Source organism: Mus musculus, chromosome 2 (genome assembly GCF_000001635.26).
Source record: "Mus musculus strain C57BL/6J chromosome 2, GRCm38.p6 C57BL/6J".
NCBI classification, from domain to species: domain Eukaryota; kingdom Metazoa; phylum Chordata; class Mammalia; order Rodentia; family Muridae; genus Mus; species Mus musculus.
Genome location: NC_000068.7, coordinates 90,169,860 through 90,196,508, shown reverse-complemented (window position 1 = coordinate 90,196,508; position 26,649 = coordinate 90,169,860). Strand labels below are relative to the sequence as shown.

General features: G+C 44.6%; 1 long non-coding RNA gene and 1 pseudogene across 1 annotated transcript; both read right to left on the bottom strand.

The window, feature by feature from the left end:
* Nucleotides 1-1,334: 1,334 nt before the first annotated feature.
* On the bottom strand, nucleotides 1,335-3,465 carry Gm38718. The gene is made up of 2 exons (XR_866515.1): nucleotides 1,807-3,465; nucleotides 1,335-1,627 (listed from the first exon to the last, which is right to left on the bottom strand). It is a non-coding gene; the product is annotated as a predicted gene, 38718 (long non-coding RNA).
* Nucleotides 4,472-22,412, bottom strand: Gm13768 (predicted gene 13768; annotated as a pseudogene).

Genomic DNA, 26,649 nt, shown 5'->3' with positions numbered 1-26,649 from the left:
AATAGTGATATATTATTTTAAAATAACATACAGTTAATATATTTGGAGTTATTTAAAATTTATATTGAGAAAAACATATTTTCAGTATTGCTGTAGACAAACATCTACATAACTGTTTAATTGATTGTTATTTTATATCAAACAACTTTTATAATACTCATTTTTATTGTTACAATATTTCAACAATTTTAAAGAATATGATGAAAATGAAAGGCATTGTAGGTTTTGAAGGGGGGGCTCTCCAGGAGGAGTTGGGGTACAAAAGGGAAAGAAGAATGTGATGTAAGTCTATTTACTCAAAATATGTTCTGAAATGTTAACAAATTCATATAAATTGAAATTATATATCTTTTCTCATCATAATGCACTAAAACTTAAATCAAATGAAAACAAATAAAACAAGGCTAGTCGTTCTGTAGTTGAGGGGGGACTCAAGTCCACCACTTACCTAGGGTTGCTCAGGACATAAACAACACATTGAGATCGGGGGAATAGCCTTGCAGGGTTTTTTGTTCCTTGCCTGGTTAGTTTATTCTGTTTTGCTTTGTTTAACAGAATACCAAGCACCCCATCAAACTCACTCTGCAGTCCTTGCAAGTCCACCCTCCTACCCTTGTGACCTGCCCCCCCCAAAAGTAAAAATAAAAATAAAAATTTTTAATGAAATTGGAAAAGAACAAAAACAAGTCCAATTTGTGTTATCCATACACTCACTGGAGCACGGTCAAACTGTCCGTGGTCTGCTCCTTACACAGAACTGAGACCTCCCCATCCGCACCCTGCTGCGGCCGTCAATTACAGAGAGCTACACTTCAGCATCCCCATCACTCTTTCTAAGAGTTCTCTGGGATGGCTTCCAGTCTAAGCTGTTACTTGGGGGGGGGGGGGGGGGGGGGAGGGGGAACGGCTGTGGGAGGTAGGGGTTGTCACAGAATCCTTCCATGTCCTTCCCTCTCCACTGTGCGTCTGCAGTGATCAATAGCACAGCAAATGTAGTCTCCTTGTTCTTCACAGTCAGCAGGAACACAGATCGAGGCCTCCACACAGTATCTGCCAACAGCACAGACCACACACATGGCCCCCCGGCTGTAGTAGAGCCACAGACTCAGGCAAGGCTCTTGGAGGCATCCTCGACCACTGACATCCACTTGGCCTTTGGTGGTAACACAGATCACAGACATCAGCACGGAGCCCAGATGCCACAGAACCACAGACCCTCTAGTTTTATGACCTGATCCTAGACTTGAGACACCATCACCATTCTGCAGGTCACAAATAATTGTGTCAAGTTGTAGGAAGGGACTCTTGGGGTGTGAATGAATACTGTAGTAAAATCAATGTTCTAAGATTTTTTTTATTTTGTTTTCCTTTTTTATTTATTTTATTTTTTTTTTTTTGCCATGAACATGAACATATTATGTAATAAGCGGGATTGGAAAGGCTACCAAATGCATGCAAAGGCACTTCCTTGGCTTGTTGACTTGCAGGTTTCTCAGGAGTGAACAAGTTAAGTTTCTTTTTCTGGGTCCTCTTTTGCCTTACACGGCCCTGGTGCTCCTTCATACCAGTGCTCTGGCTCCATCTAGTGGCCACATCTAAAACTGAGGCTTTCAGCGGGACAATTTACCTGTTAACATAAGGAAGTTTTCCTGGTTAACAGCTACCATAAAAGTCTAGGATCTCCTGTTCTCCAAGAGGCCTAAGAGATATGAAGTCAGCCCTAAAAGGACCTGTGACTCCAGGAGAAATATGAGAGCTGCGATTACTTCTGCTAGGGAAACCTAAACATCTGTTCTCCCTACTTACATCTTCCCAGATGTCAACAAGGCCCTGGATCCTAGCAGACCAGCAACAGCCAGGACCTAGAACCCAACATCCAAAATCGTTCAGCTGTGGATGAAGCAACATAGTCACATTCAAGGAACTCTGTAAAGCAAGACCAACACATTTTAAAATATGTTGCCATTTTCTTCCATAAATGCTGTTAACTGGATTTCTTTTTAAAAAATGGTCTCAGACAACCTGCTATGTAACTCTACCCTCCCAACAGAATCACCTCCCAAAAGTCCCCACTCCTGATACTTTTAATGTACATGCATGTACACATCACACCACTTGACAAGTCCCCATTATTTATTTCCTAAACCATTGCTGAATCACACCAAGTCAGTCTCCCTCTGTAACTGTCTACTCCGTGACTGGCCCAACCATGCCACCATCCAGTGTGAAACTCTGATGGCTTCTATTACTCACAGACCAATGCCCCACCTCCTTGCCATGGCTGACTAAGCCTTGCTTCCAACTAATCCCCAATAAGCTTAGACTCCCAACTACACAATTGCCAAATTGTCTCAGCATACACCATTTCTTCTCCCTTCTCTTCAATCCTCTCTGACCCATTGATACTACAAAGCTGACTTGTTCTGGCCACAGTGTATCGGTATATACATGTTAATTCCCCTCACTCTTCCCTAGGTCCTCAAATTGCACACAGGCAGAGATGTCTGGTTTGTCCACATATGTACAACTCACTGCCAGCATAACAGACATAAAACTGAGGTTGAATAGCCATCACTGCGCCCTAGGCAATGCATGAAGCATCTCAGAATATTAACACATCGAATTCTAATGGCATTCATATGTGTCTTTTTTTCCGACCTTTTTTTTTTTTTTTTTTTTTTTTACTGAATATTGTGGCTTGAATACAAAATGTCTCCCATAGCTTGTGTGTTTGAACACGTGGTCCCCAGGTGATGGCTCCGTGTAGTAAGGCTACATGGAGGAAGTGCAAAGGAAGGCCCATAAACTGGCCCTACTTCCTACTCATGCTTGGCTTCCAGACAGCAGATGCAATATAACCAGCAGCCTCTCCCATTGCTGTGATGAACTATAATCCCTCCCTCAAACTGTTCCTCTGTTCAAGTTGCTTCTAGTCTGATACTTTTGTCATGACACCGAGAAATGTAACTAACACACCAAAATTACCCTTTGATGAGTTCCAGGGTCATCGGCAGGAGAGAAGATGTGATGGCCTGGTGTATCAGGGACCAAACCCACAGGGGAGGGCTCCCAACCAGAAGCTTCATCCTAAACTGGTTGGGCTTTAGCAAGATGTCAACCCATGCCTTTCTGAGCAGACCCAGGTCTTGCAACATGTCCGTGGTCCTCTCTCTTGTGACAAACTTCAGCTCTCTGCCAACTAATGCTGACCGCAAGGAAAAGGTTAGAAAAGCCCTTACTGTTCCGTGTCTGGGCTGGTATATTCTCATACCACGTATGTCCAGTACATACTTTCTGCCTTTAGACAGAACAAACCTATTGAGTAACTACATTATCAGCTGTCCCCAAGTTTGTGCTTTTTGCCTAATCAGAAAAGTGATAAACAACAAAGGCCCTTGAGTCAGTCAACTTGGACATACTAAAAGAAATTACACTGAAGTTTTATTTCCCATTAAATAACTCAAAAAAAAAAATGGTGTGGGGAATGATAGCACATGCTTATTCCCAGAACTCGGAAAGTAGAGGCAAGAGGATTAGAAGGTTGGATTACATGAGGCCCTATCTTAACCCCCAAAACCATTTTGTATCAGGAGACACAAAAGATGAAATTAAAGTATTACCACAGTGGTTCTCAACCGATGGGTTGTGACCCCCTTGGAGGGGTCAAATGACCGTTCTGCAGGGTTCACCTAAGACCATCAGAAAACATGGATTCATAACTGTAGCAAAATTAAAGTTACAAAGTAGCAGCAAGAATAATTTTATGTTTGAGGGAGTCACCACAGCATGAGGAACTGTATTAATAGGTTGCAGCCCTAGGAAGGTTGAGAACCACTGATCTATCAGATTGTCACAGTAGCCCAACAATTTTGAGATTCCTCAGAAACATCAACAGAAGACCCCCTAAAAATTCTGGGGGCCTCCTAAGGTGAGGTTATCTCTCTACCAAACTAAGAAACACACAATTAGCCCCATGCACCCACATTGCCACGTCCTGAGGTATAAACCTCTCATAGCTCAGAATGTGACTCTACTTGGTGACGGGATCTCAGTAGCAAAGAAGGTAAAATGAGATGCTGCGCATAAGGCCATAACCAGCATCGCTAGGATCCTCAGACCTGTATAAAGGAAAGGCCATATGTGGACAGGGAGAGGCCATACCAGGAGGGAGTCCCTACCAGCCCTTGATCTCGGATCTCCAGCTTCCAGATTATAAAAATAGAATTCTTCTGGCTTAAACCACCCAGTCTGTGGTATCAGAAACAGTAGCCATAAAAAGCAATATAGAAAATTCCAGTGGAAACATGATCTTGCTAAGGATTCCCTGGTCAAATAAAACAAAACCAGTGAAGTACATGGTAAGTGGTATAGATGTAAAATAAGGGGGGAGGGGGAAGAGAGAGGCAGAAGAGCGAGAGAGAAAGAGTGAGAGAGACAGAGACAGAGAGAAATGAATCAATCGAAGACATAATGTGTTGACATATTTTTATATTTGGTATTTGTAAGTCTTTAAAAAAAAAGTTTTTCAGGCCATTTTTTTCCTTTAAAAAAAAAAAAGCAACCAAGAGCAATACTCTGTACAAGTATAACAGACATTAGAAATGTGCATCATTCCAAAATAGTTACAAGAAAAGTACAGTTTAGAGTCCACATCAACACTTCTATTCTGTGCCCCAGGGAGAAAAAGCCACAGGTGTTAAACACACAGTTGCTACGCAGCAATCTGAAAAATGCGGCATCCCAACTCTGTTTTGAGGTGAACTAGCTTCAGTCACTGGCTTGTTTAGCTCAACAAGCACAATCAAGCATTTCGGGGGTGGGGGTGGGGGATAATTCCAGGCTTCTCCATCCCAGAAAACAAGTATGAATGAACCAGCTGCATAGTTGACCCTTCCCTGCTTCCTCCCCACTCCCACCCCCACCCCCCAGAGCCTCCAACTTCACAAAGCACAAAGCCAGCAGGTCCATTGTGCCAAAGTCTGGCTGGAGATCACAAAGGGGCCTCAGAGAATGGACACCAAATGTCCCACTGGTGCCAATCGTTGCTAGATTCAGCTCTGGTGGCAAAGCCTTTTTCTCCTTAGAAGACACCAGTCAATGGCTCAAGTCCTCCAAAGCAGTTGACCACCAGTCTGTAGCCCTTTCACTGACAGCAAGTCTCATCCTGGCTGCTTTTCTCAGTGTCTTAGCGGGGGAACTCCATCATTCAAATTTCTCCAGGCTCTTCCAACTTTTGTTCACAGTTCCACTGAGGGCTTGGGGCAGACAGTAAGAAGGGCCTTCTGCCTCTGGCCAACCCTAGCCTCTGTCATTAATCTTCCCTTTCCAATGGCTGTGCTATGCAAACTCCACCACACAGTCCTCCTCTGGATGTGGGATGGCGTGGTGGCCTTCTTGTGACCTGCCCATTTGGAACTCCAGACCTCTCTGCCACTAGCCTTCCTCCTGGGACTGGGAATGGTTTGTTGGGGCTGAGGCCTAAAGACTTTGCAGACCCACACAGGAAGAAGTGGAGACGGCTCTGGGTTTTGCAATTTTATATAGTGTGATTATGATTATGTTGCTTTGATTTTTTTAAGGGACTCTAATCTTCTACAGGACTACTTTAGGGGCAAGTCCTTTCCTCATGCTTTCTGGCAGTTGAGGCAGGGCATAGGCGCTGCATGGGATTGGACCCCTCACCACCCACTACAATGGTTCCTAACAAACTGAGGAGGCAGAGAGGTGGTGCACAGAACTATTGCCAGGACAGGCCCCTCTGTATAGCACCCCGAAGTCAGCACATCCTAGACAGACCTGACAGGGCATTTGGAAATAATGAGCCCAAGGTCAGCTTCACTCCACACCTGGAGACAGCATGGCTTCCCTGATTCACAACTGCAGCGTCAAGTTCCCCAGTGAAGTTGAGTCAAGGGGCCCAAGCTACCCGGGCCAGCCCATTCTCTGTAGGGCTGGACACTAAATGGACATCAAAATGCAAAGGATTTAGGAAAAAGAAAAGTGCAGTTTCCATGTGAGAAGTAAAATTCTCCCCCAAAGCATGACAACCCTCTTCTTTCAATCCTTTCAGTACCGCAAAGGAAAAGGGGGGGGGGGGGAGGTATACACCACAGCACTACAGCGCTGAGCCACAGCAGGGGACTTTCAATTATGGGTCACCCTCTCTAACCCTACAAATACTCATGATCAGGTCCAGTCAGCCATCAAAGTGCTGGTGACACGAGGAACAGAGAAGGCAGAATATCAGAAGGCAGTTCTGGGACCCACAGTGGCCAGGTCCTTGGAGAAGACCCACCCTCATCTTCAACAGGATACCATTGTCCCAAACATACAGCAGGATGTGTTGTTACTGTGGAAAACAGCCACAGGAGTCCAGGGACCTGGCAATTCCTTCATAAGACCTTATATAGACTTCATTGCCTACTAGAAGATAAACTTGAAACTTCTTCAAATATAACCTGAGCCACAAGATAAAATAAAAGACACAAATCTTGTCATGTTAATGCCTTGAGAAGTTTACAGATTATGTACCAATAAAATAAAACCACATAAATTCTGAAATTCTTGGTGAATACACACCTGAAGCCAAAAAAAAAAAAAAAACTACATTTTTTTTCTTTAAAAATTCAAAGTAATTACAGCAGCAGTGTAGTGAAAAGAGGTTTTAAAAATAATAATTACATCTTTGATACAAATCAAACTTTGTACACCTCAATTCATAGGAATGACTGGTGTAAGAGTTTAGTATTTATATATACAGTAGATACTGATGTGTGTCACTGCAGATAGACTAAAGCCAGTGGACTTCGAGGGGAAAAGGGGTTAATCTGAGTTCACACTGAAATGTTCACAGATCACCACGCTATAAAACACACACAGACACACACAGACACACAGACACACACACATACATAAAATGACAACCTGAGTAAAACATTACTAAGAACCCAGAGCATCGTGAACCACTACGTCACATATTGCACCTTTAAATAATCCTTCTTACCAAAGACAGAAAGGAGAGAAAGGAGGAGACAGGATGAGAAGGGGTGCACACCATGGTATGTTGATTCCTCTCTTCCTCCCCACCCCCACCCACAGAGAGTCTCATGGTGATGGTTTACATTTCTATTCTCACCCAACCAATGGGATGAAAATCTCACCAACACAAGTCTTTGGCGAAAACTGGGAGGGGAAAAGAAAGAAAGGGAAGGGGACTGTGGGGCACAAACGTGTGTCAAGGGTGGGCCGCAGAGAGAGCCTCCTCTAATCGAATGGGAACCGGAATGTTACTGAGGAGGCGACTCTGATGCTAAGCTACTGCTTAAATAGTCTGTATATTCCAATTCTGAGATTCAATATAAAAATAGAGACATCTACTGAGTTTTGCCCATGGAAGCATAATTCAGAAAAGGCACATGTTCAAATAGAAACCCACGCAGAAGAGGCGCCATGTGCCCCTCCCTGCGTGAGAAACACCCACAGTCACGCATTTCCATCGGCTAGATTCCAAGATACAGTAGGTAAAAATAGACCTCTGATACTTAAAATATATTCAACCCAACATAATCCTGGCTTTAGCATGTGAATCATATAAAAGTCTTGAAAAAAAAAAAAAAACAGAGAGGTAGGGGGGAGAGAGAGGGGGGAGACAAGGGGAGAAAAGAGGAGAACAAACCAGTTTGGAAAACAAAACATAGCTCACTTTTCCTGGTTTTCCACAATTCTCAAGGAAAAAAACAAAAAGTGAACCCATCCCATTAGTGATCAGGAAGGCAGCTGATTTCCACACCACCCGTCCACAGCCCCTGACACCCCACTGGCTATCTGCCATGCTTTTGCACGCACAGCCCCATGCCCTCCAAGTAGTTCTAACAGAACAGAACAAAGAACTGAGAAAGGAGACATATAAAACATGTCCCGTCAGGGCGCTCTCCTTCACTGTGGGTGTGACGGTCCGGTTAGCTTCAGAAAGGGTTTGCTTTGGAACTAGGCGATGTAACCATTAGTCTTTCCAAACATGCTCACTGGCTCGAGGTTTTCATAGATTGTCATTGCCGTTGTGTTCTGATAGATGAGATCAACTTTTGAGTCTTTCTGGGCTCTGATAATATCCAAAACACACTGATTGAGGAAAACATACTGGTCCTGGTGGGAAAGGAAATGAGAGAGAAGAATAAGCATCAGCCCCAGGAATGAGAACACGAGACGATTCTTAAAGGAAAACTCACCATGATCCCATCTGTCCAACACATCCGTGATCTATAAACAACCTAATGACATTCAAAAAGCACATAACACAGCCTTCTTTACCAATGACACTTAACCAGAGCGGGCACCCTCACGTCTTCATATCAAGGAAACATCAGAACCTTATGGAGGGTGAAATGAAGATGCAGAGGAAATCAAGCATAAATACCGCAGGACAGTGAAAGTTAAGGAATCCGCGTGGAGTGAGAGTAAACCGGAAGGACTCTCTAAAGAGGAGAAGGGTTAAAGGGCATCAGCTGGACCTGAGTGCAGCCCCCTCCTCGGGGTAGCGTGAAGACTAATCTTAACTGTCAGCTGGATGAAATTGAGAATCACCTAGAAGACACTCCTCCGTGTGACTAGGAGGTCATTAGAGGAGAGGGTCACCTGATGAGGGACAGACGACACATCCTGAATGTGGGGCGGAGGTCTGCAGCAAGTGAGAAATGAAGGGGGTTGCGTACAGTCATCTCTCTCCTGCCTTACTGCAGGCAGAATGTGGCCAGGGTCATCCTACTGCTGCCACAGTTATACCACAGTGGCTTACCATGAAAAACTGTACCCCAAACCATGAGGCAAAATAAACTTACACACAATTATTGTTTTCAAAAAAATAACTAATGTCGGGTGGTGGTGGCGCACGCCTTTAATCCCAGCACTCGGGAGGCAGAGGCAGGCAGATTTCTGAGTTCGAGGCCAGCCTGATCTACAAATGAGTTCCAGGACAGCCAGGACTATACAGAGAAACCCTGTCTCAAAAAAACAAAAAACAAAACAACAACAACAAAAAAGTAACTAATACAAGTGTATCTATCAGAATCTACAGGTCGCTGTTTAAATAGAGGAAGTATATGCTGTGGCAGGAAAAAAAAAAAAAAAAAAAAAAAAGGCTAGGTGCCGTAAAAGCAAACCTCATAAGAGCATCCAGTCTTTTCAAAGGAGACCACAGATGTACGCATGTGCATATTCAAAACGTTCTATAGCGCCACCTGCTGTGCCAGTTCCATCTCTGGCTGCTGTAACCAAGCCTGACAAGAAGGAACTTCTTTTGACTCACAGCAGAGGAGATACAGCCCACCATGGCTGAAAAGGGATGGTGGCAGGGCCTTGGGCAGCTGGTCATAGAGGAAGCAGAGAGCAGAGGGCAGACAGGAAGTGGAACCAGGTATGAAACCTTAAGGCCCACCAGGTAGTGATCGACTTCCTCCAGCAAGGCTCTGCTCCCTGAAGATTCCATGACCTTTCAAAGCAACGTCCCTGTCTGGTGACCAAATATTCAAACACATCAGCCTGGGAGGTGTGGGATCCAAAGTACTACACAAGCTAAAAGTAACTAAGGCCTTCCTTTAGGTCCTAGCGTCTAGGAAGTAGGGTTAGGGGGAAGAATATATTCTGGGCAGTTCTATAGTGTTAATTTTTAATATATTATTTTTGAAATACGAAAAAGTGATCAGGAGGCTGGAGAGGCAGATCAGTGGTTAAAGTATTTGCCACAGAGCAGCAGGACTAAACAGCTGATCAACAAACCAAGAAAATGCTGAGTGGGTGTGGCCTCAGAAGAGGGCGTGACCTCAGATCAAGCCAGCTAAATAGACTAGCCATAGTTTCAAGCTGTGTTTGACTGTGATAACCAGCATCACTGCAAAAAGTGAGAAAGCAATCAAAATCTCTCTCTCTCTCTCTCTCTCTCTCTCTCTCTCTCTCTCTTTCTCTCTCTCATTCTCTCCCTCCCTCCCTCACTCCCCCCCCAACAGAGAGATGAGGAAGGAATCCACAGGCAGATAATAAGATTTCTGTTCTTCTCACTCTATAAAACTGTAGCAGAAAAATGAAACTCTAACACAGAAGCAAATTTTCACTCTTTCTCCCACAATCGTGCGTCTCACCCAAAAGCACACAATGTACCCAGACCTCTAACATACCATGCTAGACTCAGACATAGCACATGGTCATAAGTTTCTAAATTGGTCCAGAGTAACAGCCTGAGCCACGATGAATATTCTGCTCTCATCTTGGTCTGGGAATATCCACCCCTGGAAATCACTTCCTGACACACTCTGATAAGAACAAGCCTCAGATTCAAAGCTTACAAGGGACACTTCAGATAAGGCAACTCCAACATCTTTACATACACCACAGTGCATACCGAGCACACATTTTCTGCTCATTCTTTTTTGTATAGCTCTAATGACCACTGTTCTTTAACATCTTCAAGGCTGTGTACGCATGAATTACATTTCTGCTTCAGTGGCAATGTGCTATTTTTGAGAAGTGCTCTGTCAGCTTAAAGATGGTCAGATCCTCTCAGAAATGAAGACCAAACTACCTATAAGTTTTTAATAAACAATAAATTTATTAAATTTAAAAACTAATTTTATAAATTTAAAATCTAGGAACCAAACCAAGAGTCTTAAAAAGACTAATCTGAGGGCCGGGGAGACAGCTCAGCAGTTCAGACCACTGCAGAGGTCTTACAGAGAACCTTGGTGTGATTCCCACTACCTACATGGTGGCTCACAACTACCTCTAACTCCATTTCCAGGGGATTCAATGTCTTTTTCTGGCCTCTGTGGGCACCAAATGCATGTAATACAAAGACATACATGCAGGCAAAACACCCATATGCACAAAATAAAAATAAATAATCTCTTTATTTTAAAGAAGACTGATTTAAAAATCAGATGCTTTAAGACAAAGACTCCTGCCACTATCTGCATGTGTCATCCTATTGGTACTACTGCATTGTTATTAGACGCGTTCTCACGACCGGCCAGGAAAGACGCAACAAACCAGAATCTTCTGCGGCAAAACTTTATTGCTTACATCTTCAGGAGCAGGAGTGCAAGAAGCAAGAGAGAGAGAAAACGAAACCCCGTCCCTATTAAGGAGAATTCTCCTTCGCCTAGGACGTGTCACTCCCTGATTGGCTGCAGCCCATCGGCCGAGTTGACGTCACGAGGAAGGCAGAGCACATGGAGTGAAGAACCACCCTCGGCACATGCGCAGATTATTTGTTTACCACTTAGAACACAGCTGTCAGCGCCATCTTGTAACGGCGAATGTGGGCGCGGCTCCCAACATCTCCCCCTTTCCTTTTAATAAGAGCAAATAGGCCACCCATATTAATGAGAGTGGAGATAGAGGTCAAATCCCCAGTGTGTAGGTAAAGGAGCCATGTACAGGATTAGCTCTTAGGCTCACAGGCTTTTACCCAGAGCAACCCTGACCTGCTCCCGTGTCGTTTTGCCTGGGGGAAGGGAACTAGGACACTGAACCTTCATGAAAGATGACATGTCTCCCTAGAATAGGCTCATATATGCCGCAGAGCCTTTCCATTGCAGTGCTTAGCCGTGCAACTCTCTCGGGCTGCTGAAGCACACTCACTCTATCCCGTGCAATGAGACTAGCCTCATGGGATATAAGAGCTGAGTGGCCAGCGACCTATTGCCTAAGCATAGATATATCAGGGGAAGCTCCATGTTCTAGTCCTGCAAGCGCCTGGGCAATAACCACCTTGTCTCTCCTAGTTTGGGCCTTAAGCTTACAGACCAATCAAAGAAGCAACACTAATCCACAGCAAAGTGTATCTCCAAATAATATTAATCCCACCCATTTTTTAAAGAAAGAAAATGCTGAGGAGATCCAATTGGGTAATCCTTTGGTCAGCGACAGGTCCAAGCGCGTGGAGTTGACCTGAAGTCTCAATTCCCGAAGGATCTGTTCGAATTCAGCCATCCAATTCTGTAACATATACTGAAAAAGACTTTTTGACAAATTAGCTGCCCTAGTAAATTTAACATACTGAATGGAAATAACACACAATCCCGGAAACTTTTGTTCACATCCCAGCTGAGTTATTTGTCATAATACATCTAGTTGTATCTGGACAAGATCTATGAGTTGATTAACCAGCATGAGACCTCTCTGTATCTTGACATTAGCTGAGGCCTGTTCATCTATGACTGTAGTCACTGAGGCTGACAAAGTGTTAATGGTGTCAGTCGTCTGGACCTGTCCAGACAGAGCCAAGGCTGTCTGAATCAAGGCTAAACCCAGTTCCCAGTTAGTGGTAAAAAAGCAGGAGAATACTTGAGCATTATACATCACCGTCATTGGGAGTGGAAATGTCGACATTATCCCCCAACGCTGCTCTCTCTTTATTATTGACGCCCTGGACATCACCAAGACGAGGGACATTAGTATTCCCTTGGTCAGTCTGGATTTTTCGGGTGAGTCTTTCTGGTATCCAAAATGGGTTGTCTTCATTCTGTGGGAAAACACAGATAGCTCCCCTGGATCTTATCAAGATAGGATCCGGGCCATACCATTTATTATCAAGGACATTTTTCCATTTAACCATCTCATTGGGCCTATCTGGCTCTGAACAATGACGTTCAGCCGCAGTATGGCCATGAGCATCAATATTTAAAAAATTGAGTGTAAAGAGTGCCATAGACACAGACACTCTTGGTGCTCGGGGTACAGTCTCCTCAAAATTTCCCCTCTTCTGTTTTATAAGATAGGCTTTGAGGGTGCGATGCGCACGCTCAACAATACCCTGTCCTTGAGGGTTGTATGGAAGTCCAGTCAGGTGGGTCACGTCCATCTGACGGCAGAACTGTTGGAATTTTTGAGACGTATAAGCTGGTCCATTATCAGTCTTAAGGAGTCTGGGTTTCCCCCAAGCACTCCATGCCTCAAGACAATGTTGAATCACATGTGAGGCTTTTTCTCCAGTTAACGGAGAAGCAAACATGATGCCAGAACATGTGTCAATGGACACATGGAGATATTGAAGTTTTCCAAAGGAAGAAACATGTGTAACATCCATTTGCCAGACCTGTAGAGGTCGAATACCGCGTGGGTTAATTCCCACATGAGGAACTGGCAAGAACTCACAGCAGCTTTGACATTGAGTAACAATGTCACGGGCTTCTTTTCTTGTCAAGGAGAAACGACTGCGTAATGTTTCAGCCGTCACATGAAAATTGTTATGAAAATTTTTTGCAGCCTCTACCGGGGATGATAGGGCAGCAGCCACCACTTTAGTGGCCTTATCTGCCAAATCATTTCCCAGAGCCATGGGGCCAGGTAGGCCTGAATGGGCTCTAACATGAGTAATATAAACAGGAAATCTTCTAGATAACAAAACTAATTGTATTTGCTGAAAAATATTGGCAACTCTACTGGAAGGCTTAATCACTCCAGCCACTTCTAAAAGATTTACTGCATTAACCACATAACAGGAATCTGACACAATATTAAGGGGTTCTAAAAAGGTTTTTAAAACTTCTAAAACCACTAAACATTCTACCACTTGAGGTGAATTTTCATTATATTGTTTGGATACCACTTTACCATTAGCCACATAGGCACCTATGCCAGTTTTTGATCCATCAGTATATACCACAATCCCATTTTTAAGTGGGTTTCTTACTGTTATTTGTGGAAACACAACAGATTGATTTTGGGCAAACTGTAAGATTGGATGTTTTGGATAATGGTTATCTATTTTTCCTGAAAAGGAGGTAACTAAAACTGCCCAATCATTAGATGTGGCTGCCAAGGTTTGAACCTGTGCAGCGGTATAAGGTACAATTAAAAGATATGGACTTTGCCCAAAGTGGGTGATTGCTGCTTTTAGGCCTTTAAGGGCAAGCTGTGCAATTGCATCAGGATACCAATCTATTATTTTAGCTGGGGATACGTTTGGATGGATCCACAACAATGGCCCATTCTGCCACAAAACTGCAGTTGGCAATTGTGCTGTCTTAAAGACACACAAACTGAAAGGCTGCGAATCCTCAATACGTTGTAATTGTGCATTCTGTAAGGCCTTTTCCACTTTTTGTAAGGCCTGGTTAGCAGCTAGAGTAAGAGTCCTAGGGGAGGAGATATGAGGATCTCCTTCTAAAATACTAAACAAAGGCCTTAACTCAGCGGAAGGAATCTTTAAAAAAGGTCTAAGCCAATTAATATCTCCCAACAGCTTTTGAAAATCATTTAAGGTATGGAGGTGATCTCTTCTTATCTCTACCTTTTGGGGCACAATCTTATCTGGGGACACCACAGAGCCCAAGAATTGTCCTGTATCAGAAATTTGGACCTTTTCTGTGGCTATCTGTAAACCCCACTGACTTAAAGTTTTAAGTAGAAAAGGATATGCCTTTTGTAGCATGGTAAGGTCTTTATGGCACAGGAGGATGTCATCCATGTAAAGGAGCAAAATTAAAGAGGGGAATTGTTCCCTCACTGGCAAAAGAGCTTCTTGCACATAAAGTTGGCACATTGTAGGACTATTGGACATTCCCTGTGGTAAGACCTTCCATTGATACCTCTTATCAGGTTCCATGTGATTAATAGAGGGGATGGTAAAGGCAAATCTGGGCCTATCCCTTGGACACAAAGGTATAGAAAAGAAACAATCTTTAATATCTATAATAATTAAATTCCAGCCACGTGGTAAGGCGGAAAGTACAGGGAGACCCCTCTGTACTGGGCCAAATAAGTTCATTTGCTCATTAATGGCTCTGAGGTCATGGAGCAGTCTCCACTTTCCTGACTTTTTCTTAATTACAAAAATTGGAGTATTCCAAGGTGAGGTAGAGGGTTCAATATGGCCTAGTTTTAATTGTTCCTCTACCAGTTGAATCACAGCTTCTAGTTTTTCAGAGGATAGGTGCCATTGAGGAACCCACACTGGGTCCCCTGTTTTCCATGGTATGGGTCGTGCTGCCCCAATGGCCACTAAGGAAAAACCCAGACCCTGTCTGTCTTGGTTTCCATTAGGTGAGATGGACTCTATCCTTCCCTGTTCTTGATGTCCTAACCCTTTTCCTTCTTTATAACCCATCTTTGCCATGATATTTTTTGCTTTAGCTGAATACCCTCCCGATGGGGCGTTTTCATTGGACAAAATAAGGCCCAAATGCTGCATAATATCCCTTCCCCAGAGGTTAACCGGGAGTGGGAGCACATAAGGTATGAATTTCCCTTGCTGTCCTTCAGAGGATTCCCACGTCAAGGCAACGGAGCTTATAGTGGGACATGATTGATATCCTAGGCCCTGTAATGAATGAGATGACTCTGTGGTGGGCCATGCTTTGGGCCACCAATGTGTAGAGATTATACTTTTATCTGCTCCGGTATCAAGGATGCCTTCAAACTCTTTTCCATTAATCTTAAGGCGGAGCTTAGGTCTATCATTTAAAGATACAACCAAATAGGCAGAATCATTTCCTGAGGAGCCCATTTTCTTTATCTCAGGTCCTGCAGATTTTTCCCTGGTATTATCAGGGAGGAGCAGCAGCTGAGCTATCCTATCTCCTTTACTAATAGAAAAAACGCCTTTAGGGCTTGAGCACAGGACCTGTATTTCAGGGGAATGTTGACAATCCATAACTCCAGGGTGGACTACTAAGCCCTGCAAGGTGAGTGAACCCCGGCCGAGAATAAGGCCCATGGTTCCCAGGGGCAAGGATGGTATAGGCTCCACTGGCACCGGCTGAATACTCATTTGAGGCATTAATAGGAAGTCGGAGGCGGCACGCAGGTCCACCCTTGTGGGTCTTCCTGGGTCGCCTCTCTGACTGCTTCCTGGGTCCTGACAAACCGGTTCCCATATCTTTGAGGGCCCTGGGACCGAGGGCCCGATGACCCGTTTTTTGGCACATCAGTTGATTGACTATCAGGTGGGGGAAGGATTCTGCCCTTTATATCCCTCACAGAGCGACACTGGTCAGCTCTATGATAACCCTTGCCACACTTAGAGCAAAGAGTGAGAGTCCCTCCCTGTTTATCTGGAGCTCTGCAATCTTTCTTAAAATGCCCAGGCTTTCCGCAATTAAAACATGTCCTCTGATCATTTCTGCCCATGGAGCGGTTCTGAGATTGAAGGATGGCGGCCGCTAAGCCTGCATTGGTGAGAGGTCCCCCAAGCTCTCGACAGACCCTGAGCCAGTCTTGTAAGCCTTTGTTCTTTCTTGGGGCTATGGCCGCTCGGCACTCCTTTGTGGCTTGCTCATAGATTAGCTGTTCTATCAGAGGCGCAGCTTGCTCTGACTCTCCAAAAATACGCTCTGCTGCCTCTGTCATTCTGGCCACAAAATCTGAGAAGGATTCCTGAGGTCCCTGGACAACTTTTGTTAATTGACCAGTGGTTTCACCTGCTCGGGAGAGCGCCTTCCAGGCCCTAATAGCCGTGGAGGAAATCTGGGCATAAGCTCCCCAATGGTAGTTTGTCTGATCAGCAGAATAAGCTCCCTGACCCGTTAACAAGTCAAAAGTCCAATCTCTCTGCTCTGGAGTCAAAGCAGCTGCGTTTGCTCGGGCCTGCGCTTGTGCAGTTTCATGCCAAAGAGCTCTCCATTCCATATATTTGCCCATACTAGGGAGAGCGGCTTTTACAACCGTTTGCCAGTCAGCAGGAGTTAGTGCCATGCCGGCGAGCCTGTCTAACTGCACCAAGGTAAAATTAGCATTGGTTCCGTATTTACGGACCGACTCGGCAAGCTCTTTAATTTGTAAGTATTCTACCGGAGCGTGGACACGCCCACCCTCGGCTCCTTCAAAGACTGGAAATGCCTGTTGTATTTTCCTTTGTTCCTCTCTGGGAATGAATGAGTCTGCGCACTGCCTCTCTGCGCACTGCTGACGCACTACGCAGGGCGGGGACTCCGCATAGGGCGGACCTTGAAGCCGACTGCCCTGAGGCCAATCAGCAAACTGGCCTTCGCCAGCCGCTTTTGGCTTCCTTAACTGATTAGCTAGCACTTTACCTGGCTGGTACCCTTTTTTCTCATAATGAGCTGCTTCTTCCTCCCAGTCTGTTTCTTCAGAGGAGAATTCTTCATCTGCTTCAGAGCTACTAAGAGCTGGCTTCCTGAGCTCATCTAGTGACGAGTATCTCCTAGAGACCTCCGCTAATCGATCTTTTTTCTTTTCTTTTTTCTTTTCCTTCCTTCTAATCTCTCCCCAGGTATTCTTACCTGACCTAAACTTTTCCTCGGGTTCAAGACCCTTGGAAAGGCCTGTATACTTATTTTGTGTACCATATTTTCTCTTTGCTCCTACTCTCTCTCCCCGCTTTACTTCTGATAGATTGCCCTGAATTTCATCCAGAATCCGCCCTGCCTTAACCACTTGATAACATGTGAAAAGGAACAAAAGGGCTTCTAACACTAGAAAAAATTCAAGGCCAAACATTTTCCACTTTACTTCTGATAGACTGTCTTGAATTTCCTTAGAAAGTTCAAGGCCAGGCTTACCTCGTAAAGCTGTACTCACTGGTACTCTCGTTCCCCAGCTGAAAAGTTCTGAATTCATACAGTTGAATCCTTCTTAACAGTCTGCTTTACGGGAACCTTTATTACCGCGACCCGCAGTTCTGGTTCTGGAATGAGGGATCTTCCTTGCGCCAGTCCCGAGTTTTTTCTCGTCCCGGAATTCGGCACCAATTGTTATTAGACGCGTTCTCACGACCGGCCAGGAAAGACGCAACAAACCAGAATCTTCTGCAGCAAAGCTTTATTGCTTACATCTTCAGGAGCAGGAGTGCAAGAAGCAAGAGAGAGAGAAAACGAAACCCCGTCCCTATTAAGGAGAATTCTCCTTCGCCTAGGACGTGTCACTCCCTGATTGGCTGCAGCCCATCGGCCGAGTTGACGTCACGAGGAAGGCAGAGCACATGGAGTGAAGAACCACCCTCGGCACATGCGCAGATTATTTGTTTACCACTTAGAACACAGCTGTCAGCGCCATCTTGTAACGGCGAATGTGGGCGCGGCTCCCAACACTGCATCATGTAATTTAATGACAACTGAAATTCACAGTCAAGAGCAAGAAAGCTCTAGAAGAGTCCAGCATGTGATTCCATGTGACCTTTTACAGACAGATGGGAATGGTAACGTGCCAAACACAGATCTGGCCTCATCTCTGTCTGCACCATCAGAGGCCTGTGCATCCGAAGATCATAGACAATCCCATACACATCCACGGTGTTCTCATTCTCTATCTGATAGATCAGGCGATCGATGGCGATGAAAGTGCCCGTCCTTCCAACCCCGGCACTAGAAGACAGAGAAATTAGCACATCACCATCAGTTGCCTCTCCACAGATCTCCCAGTCCTCCACTGGTACCCATATCTTCATTATCACTGAGGCGAACACATTGCTCCTCAACTGCAGCTTCAAGCGAGTTAAAAGTCGAGGACTAAACATATTGCTAACCTTCTCACACCCCATGCCAATCAAATGGTCCTGCAGCCTAGGACACAAAGTTGCATCTTTTTTGAGGCCTCTGCTCTAATTAATTCTTTTGCCTTTAATGCTAAATTCTTTCTGTTCTATTGTAGGCACAGACATACCCTTTCTGTAAATGACCAGATGGCCAATACCCTCAGCTGAGCACATTACACCACTGCAGTATAAAAGCAATGCAAATGAGTAAGCCAGTGGGCGTGGCTGGGTTCCAGTGAGGTTTTATATATAAAAACAAGCAGACCCTGTCTGGCCCATGGGCTATATAGCTCACCAACCCCTTTCTACAGGGACTTAGTCTCAGGGACAAAGGCCACAGTGCCCTCTTGAATTTCCAATTGCCTATTGCATTTTCTCTTGGGCATTGCTTTGGTGGTGGGGAGAGGGGGTGTTCATAAATGTATACATTTTAAGTTGTCACACATGCATACACTCCCAACTGTGCATACCTGCAATGCACCAGGATTGGTGACTCGGGGGGTATCTGCTTCATGTAATCCCGGACCAGGTACCAAAAGTTGATGAGCAGGTCAGTGGTGTCAGGAACACCGTGGTCAGGCCAGGAGGTGAAATGGAACTGCCGCAGAGGATGGCTCCCGCTATTCTGCATCTAAAGGCCAACGCAACGGGTTAGAGATCCAGAGAGTCAAGATACCTGACAGTATCACAACGGTGAGTGAAATCAAGCAGGCCTGAGAACCATTCAGCACTTAAAGGAAAACGGGCAGCCAGGCAGGAGAAATCCCGATCACAGCACATTTGATCCCTATCACTATTATCCCTATTAATCCTCATAATGTTCCCAAGAAGGAAGGGCATCATCTCCCCTTCTAAAGATGGGCAGCGGAGGCTCAGAGGAAATGAGGATGACCCCTGATACTCACCCTATGTGGAGACAACGCACCCAATTCAATTTTGAGTTTAGATCACTTCTGTTCTCAGCTACCAGCCAGTAACAGCCCTACACCCACACACCTGCTCCCTGGGAACTTCATGAGCCCCGTTCTATAGCCCACCTGGAAACGGCACCTCCCTTAAAGCCCGAAATCATTTCCTTAGTATGGGCAGGAGGTTACATCTGTGGGACAAGAGCCACCTGGTGAGTCCTGGGCTCTCTAGATAGTGTATGGTAATACTACACAACTAGGAAACACCAAACAACTATTTAGAAATATAGTGATCTAAAAAAGGAACACACATTCACACACAGGAAGAGAAATACACACACACACACACACACACACACACACACACACACACACACACCACAATGCACACATATACACATACAAACTCAGTCTGCTACTTTAACATCTGGCCGGCAGGAGACAGAGGACACTGTTACAACAAAACTAGTCAATTACACAGTGTTTAACTCTACCTTAGACCAAGCATGTGCCTGTAATTACCAAAACTCTGTCCCCTGGGGCTAGTCCTGTCCCTTCCTGTCCTTGATTCAACGATATTCATTTGTCTGTACCTGACCTTACCATATGTCCCCTCAGCAGGGCAATGGGCATCTCCATGACTGAAGCTAATTTCTGACCTTTATTCATTATAAAAGCAATAAATTCACACTATGGGAAGTTTGAGAAATAGGAGAGAGGATACTCAGGAGCTTCGCTGAGGACAACTAACATCATGAATATTATCATAAGGGTTTACTGAGAGAAGAAATCAGCTGGGAGGAGTGGGGAAGAGAGGAAGAGACACAAAGAGACTGTGGAACCTAGAACTTTCAGAAGCAGTTCTGCAGAGGAGCAAGGAGCAGGGCAGAGGGCAAGGGAGCAGGGGCAGGGGACAGGAGGTCAGGGGATAGGAAGCTAGGAGACAGGACAAGGGAGCAGGGGGCAGGAAGCAGGGAGGCAGAGAGCAGAGTGGGGGCGGGGGGCGAGAGCAGGGGCCAAAGAGCAGAGGAGCAGGGAGCAGGGGCAGGGGTCAAGGAAACAGGGGACCAAGGGGCAGGGGCAGGGCCAGGGGGCAGGGAGGTAAGAACAGGGGGCGGGGGGCAGAGACTAAGGATGGTAGTCAAAAGACATGGAGCTCTATCTGTAATGTTCTCATTCCATAAAAAGGAAATGCATGCATGGATTTCACATAACTATAAAGCACTATTTTAGAAAATGCCATGTGGAAGCCTATATATAAGCCTAAAATAAGAAAAGGCTTTGGTGAGAATCATGAAATCTCTAGAATCTATGGAGTTTCATTAATGCACGCTCCCTGGGAACTTCATGAGCCCTGTTCTATAGCCCACCTGTAAATGGCACCTCCCTTAAAGCCCCAAATCATTTCCCTAAGTATGGCAGGAGGTTACATCTGTGGGGCAAGAGCCACCTGGTGAGTCCTGGGCTCTCTAGATAGTGTGTGGTAATACTACGCAACTAGCAAACACCAAACAACTATTTAGAACTAGAGTGAGAGCAGTAGCATTGTCTTTATTTTGCCAACTCTGTGCACAAAAGGTGAACTCCAAGCAGAGGCAGCCAGGGACAGTAAACATGCCAGTCAATTTAAATGGGCAAAGCCTGCAGAAATAAGCCTGACATATTGCAAATGTTCCTCCCTGACTGTGACCTTACTTAAGTGGTCACGTCGGTGTGTGGTAAACATCCCCAAAGGAGGACCTGAAACATCCCTGAGACCAGAGTCTTTGAGGCCCAGTAACTAGTAAGAATTAATATCTCATATACTATGTCTCACCTATATTTTCATCTTACAAACTAGAACCCAATCTATCAGTCTCTGTTAAAATGTAACACCACAACGTCTATATGTAGGCTTCTCTATCATGCACAGTTCCATAAATGCTAAACTAGGCATGTCAACACAAATCTGTAATTCCAGCACTGAGGCAGAGGTTCATGAGTTCAAGGCCAGCCTAGGCTGTCTAGTAAGACACTCTCTCAAAACGTCGTCTCCTAGTATGTACTGTTGATACTACTTTTCCATATTTCCTCAGGATCCATATGGATTGATCCCAGGAAAATCTGTGGATGCTCAGGATCCCAACGTAATACAAGCATGTGTGCATCCAATCTGCACACATGCTCCTGTGCAGTCATATAGACATAATGATGGTATACCCTACATAGCCCAAGTGCATAGTAGGCTGTACTATCCAGGTTTGTGTACGTACAGTCCATGATGTTCACACAGACACATTTCTCAGAACACATCCCTGTCAGTCAACAACATGTGATTATACTTTAGACCATTTCTAAACCATTTATATTACCTAATGTATTTTTAAATAATTGTAATACTGTATGGCTTAGGGAATGATGAGCCTAAATGCACATGTTAAATACAAAAACAATTTTTACTCTGAATAAGTTCCATCTGGGTTGGTTGAATTCACAGCTGAATGACACAGTGGGGGTAAAAGGAGCTGGCTGTATGTCAGCTCCACGTATGGAAGCTAAAAGCTCGATGGTGACACAGTTTGCATGTAGTCACAGTTTAGTTATCCAGTCTCCAAAAGCTAGCTATGCATGTGGCTTCAAAACTGTTCAACCTCCACAAATGATACTGACAGTATGATTTAAATGTACTGTGAGCGTGTATGAAAATATCAAAGAACTTGTAATAGTAATAAAGTAGAAGACACTGGATATATATATATATATATATATATACCCAAGAGAAATGGAAACAAATACAGAGCTTACTCATCTCTTAGAGGAGCTTCTAAATAAACAGTCTTGTGAGAATAAACAATTAGTTTATTATTAGTTATTCTCAGTATTAATACCCATTGACTTTCTCAGATCAATCTTGACTTACATTTTTCACCACAAAATCTCTGATGGTCCATTCTGGAAGAACGACTTCTAATGTCATCGCCACAGTTATGTCCCCATATTCCTGAGCCTGCTTGGAAGGCCAGTACTCCTCACATTTGGTCTAGAACACAAGGTCAGGGATCACACATCCACCATCATCAAAACCTCGCAAGGAAAACCATGGAACTGTCATGGGGAACTAACTGCTAAGTCCCTTATCGGGGTCTGTTTGACCCAAACACAGAGATACACTCATGGACTAACAACTCAAAATAACATAAGTGGGTCTTTCAGAGAAATGATTCAGGTCTGTGAGGTCATTCAGCAGGTAGATCACTTGCTGTGTAAGCCTACAGACCTGAGTCCAGGACTCACATCCCATTTCCAGAAACATCACATGGACCACGTATTTAACCATGTATTTCCTGTTGCATATACCCCCTCACACACATGTATACACATCATACACACAATATAATAAAAATAGATTTTGGGGCTGGTGAGATGGCTCAGTGGGTAAGAGCACCCGACTGCTCTTCTGAAGGTCCGAAGTTCAAATCCCAGCAACCACATGGTGGCTCACAACCATCCGTAATGAGATCTGACTCCCTCTTCTGGAGTGTCTGAAGACAGCTACAGTGTAATTATATATAATAAAAATAAATAAATCTTTAAAAAAAATAAAAAAATAAAAATAGATTTTAGAGTCAGTCGCTGAGCGCGCGCCGCGGGAGCTGCGGGCGCTCTCAGCGTTCGGGAGAGGAGCGTCGCCCCTGGAGAGCCGGCGGCGGCGGCGACTGGAGGCGCGAGCAGCTGCTGCCTAGCACAGGGCTCCGGGAGGGCCGAGGGGCTGCCACGGTGAGAGGGTGCGCCAGAGAACCTGACAGCTTCTGGAACAGGCAGAAGCACAGAGGCGCTGAGGCAGCACCCTGTGTGGGCCGGGGACAGCCGGCCACCTTCCGGACCAGAGGACAGGTGTCCGCCCGGCTGGGGAGGCGACCTAAGCCACAGCAGCAGCGGTCGCCATCTTGGTCCGGGACCCGCCGAACTTAGGAAATTAGTCTGAACAGGTGAGAGGGTGCGCCAGAGAACCTGACAGCTTCTGGAACAGGCGGAAGCACAGAGGCGCTGAGGCAGCACCCTTTGTGGGCCGGGGACAGCCAGCCACCGTCCGGACCAGAGGACAGGTGTCCGCCCGGCTGGGGAGGCGGCCTAAGCCACAGCAGCAGCGGTCGCCATCTTGGTCCGGGACCCGCCGAACTTAGGAAATTAGTCTGAACAGGTGAGAGGGTGCGCCAGAGAACCTGACAGCTTCTGGAACAGGCAGAAGCACAGAGGCGCTGAGGCAGCACCCTGTGTGGGCCGGGTACAGCCGGCCACCTTCCGGACCAGAGGACAGGTGCCCACCCGGCTGGGGAGGCGGCCTAAGCCACAGCAGCAGCGATCGCCATCTTGGTCCCGGGACTCCAAGGAACTTAGGAATTTAGTCTGCTTAGGTGAGAGTCTGTACCACCTGGGAACTGCCAAAGCAACACAGTGTCTGAGAAAGGTCCTGTTTTGGGCCTTCTTCTTCGGCCAGGAGGAGGTCCAAATACAAGATATCTGCGCACCTTCCCTGTAAGAGAGCTTGCCAGCAGAGAGTGCTCTGAGCACTGAAACTCAGAGGAGAGAATCTGTCTCCCAGGTCTGCTGATAGACGGTAACAGAATCACCAGAAGAACAATCTCTAAACAGAGTCAACTATAACTACTAACTCCAGAGATTACCAGATGGCGAAAGGTAAACGGAGGAATCTTACTAACAGGAACCAAGACCACTCACCATCACCAGAACCCAGCACACCCACTTCGCCCAGTCCAGGGAACCCCAACACACCTGAGAACCTAGACCTAGATTTAAAAGCATATCTCATGATGATGGTAGAGGACATCAAGAAGGACTTTAATAAATCACTTAAAGAAATACAGGAGAACACTGCTAAAGAGTTACAAGTCCTTAAAGAAAAACAGGAAAACACAATCAAACAGGTAGAAGTCCTTACAGAAAAAGAGGAAAAAACATACAAACAGGTGATGGAAATGAACAAAACCATACTAGACCTAAAAAGGGAAGTAGACACAATAAAGAAAACTCAAAGCGAGGCAACACTAGAGATAGAAACCCTAGGAAAGAAATCTGGAACCATAGATTTGAGCATCAGCAACAGAATACAAGAGATGGAAGAGAGAATCTCAGGTGCAGAAGATTCCATAGAGAACATCGGCACAACAGTCAAAGAAAATGGAAAATGCAAAAAGATCCTAACTCAAAATATCCAGGAAATCCAGGACACAATAAGAAGACCAAACGTACGGATAATAGGAGTGGATGAGAATGAAGATTTTCAACTCAAAGGACCAGCAAACATCTTCAACAAAATTATTGAAGAAAACTTCCCAAATCTAAAGAATGAGATGCATATGAACATACAAGAAGCCTACAGAACTCCAAATAGACTGGACCAGAAAAGAAATTCCTCCCGACACATAATAATCAGAACATCAAATGCACTAAATAAAGATAGAATACTAAAAGCAGTAAGGGAAAAAGGTCAAGTAACATATAAAGGCAAGCCTATCAGAATTACACCAGATTTTTCACCAGAGACTATGAAAGCCAGAAGAGCCTGGACAGATGTTATACAGACACTAAGAGAACACAAACTGCAGCCCAGGCTACTATACCCAGCCAAACTCTCAATTATCATAGAGGGAGAAACCAAAGTATTCCACGACAAAACCAAATTCACGCATTATCTCTCCACGAATCCAGCCCTTCAAAGGATAATAACAGAAAAAAACCAATACAAGAACGGGAACAACGCCCTAGAAAAAACAAGAAGGTAATCCCTCAACAAACCTAAAAGAAGACAGCCACAAGAACAGAATGCCACCTTTAACAACTAAAATAACAGGAAGCAACAATTACTTTTCCTTAATATCTCTTAACATCAATGGTCTCAACTCGCCAATAAAAAGACATAGACTAACAAACTGGCTACACAAACAAGACCCAACATTTTGCTGCTTACAGGAAACTCATCTCAGAGAAAAAGATAGACACTACCTCAGAATGAAAGGCTGGAAAACAATTTTCCAAGCAAATGGTATGAAGAAACAAGCAGGAGTAGCCATCCTAATATCTGATAAGATTGACTTCCAACCCAAAGTCATCAAAAAAGACAAGGAGGGACACTTCATTCTCATCAAAGGTAAAATCCTCCAAGAGGAACTCTCAATTCTGAATATCTATGCTCTAAATACAAGAGCAGCCACATTCACTAAAGAAACTTTAGTAAAGCTCAAAGCACACATTGCGCCTCACACAATAATAGTGGGAGACTTCAACACACCACTTTCACCAATGGACAGATCATGGAAACAGAAACTAAACAAGGACACACTGAAACTAACAGAAGTGATGAAACAAATGGATCTGACAGATTTCTACAGAACATTTTATCCTAAAACAAAAGGATATACCTTCTTCTCAGCACCTCATGGTACCTTCTCCAAAATTGACCACATAATAGGTCACAAATCAGGCCTCAACAGATTCAAAAATATTGAAATTGTCCCATGTATCCTATCAGATCACCATGCACTAAGGCTGATCTTCAATAACAAAATAAATAACAGAAAGCCAACATTCACATGGAAACTGAACAACACTCTTCTCAATGATACCTTGGTCAAGGAAGGAATAAAGAAAGAAATTAAAGACTTTTTAGAGTTTAATGAAAATGAAGCCACAACGTACCCAAACCTTTGGGACACAATGAAAGCATTTCTAAGAGGGAAACTCATAGCTATGAGTGCCTTCAAGAAAAAACGGGAGAGAGCACATACTAGCAGCTTGACAACACATCTAAAAGCTCTAGAAAAAAAGGAAGCAAATTCACCCAAGAGGAGTAGACGGCAGGAAATAATCAAACTCAGGGGTGAAATCAACCAAGTGGAAACAAGAAGAACTATTCAAAGAATTAACCAAACGAGGAGTTGGTTCTTTGAGAAAATCAACAAGATAGATAAACCCTTAGCTACACTCACTAAAGGGCACAGGGACAAAATCCTAATTAACAAAATCAGAAATGAAAAGGGAGACATAACAACAGATCCTGAAGAAATCCAAAACACCATCAGATCCTACTACAAAAGGCTATACTCAACAAAACTGGAAAACCTGGACGAAATGGACAAATTTCTGGACAGATACCAGGTACCAAAGTTGAATCAGGATCAAGTTGACCTTCTAAACAGTCCCATATCCCCTAAAGAAATAGAAGCAGTTATTAATAGTCTCCCAGCCAAAAAAAGCCCA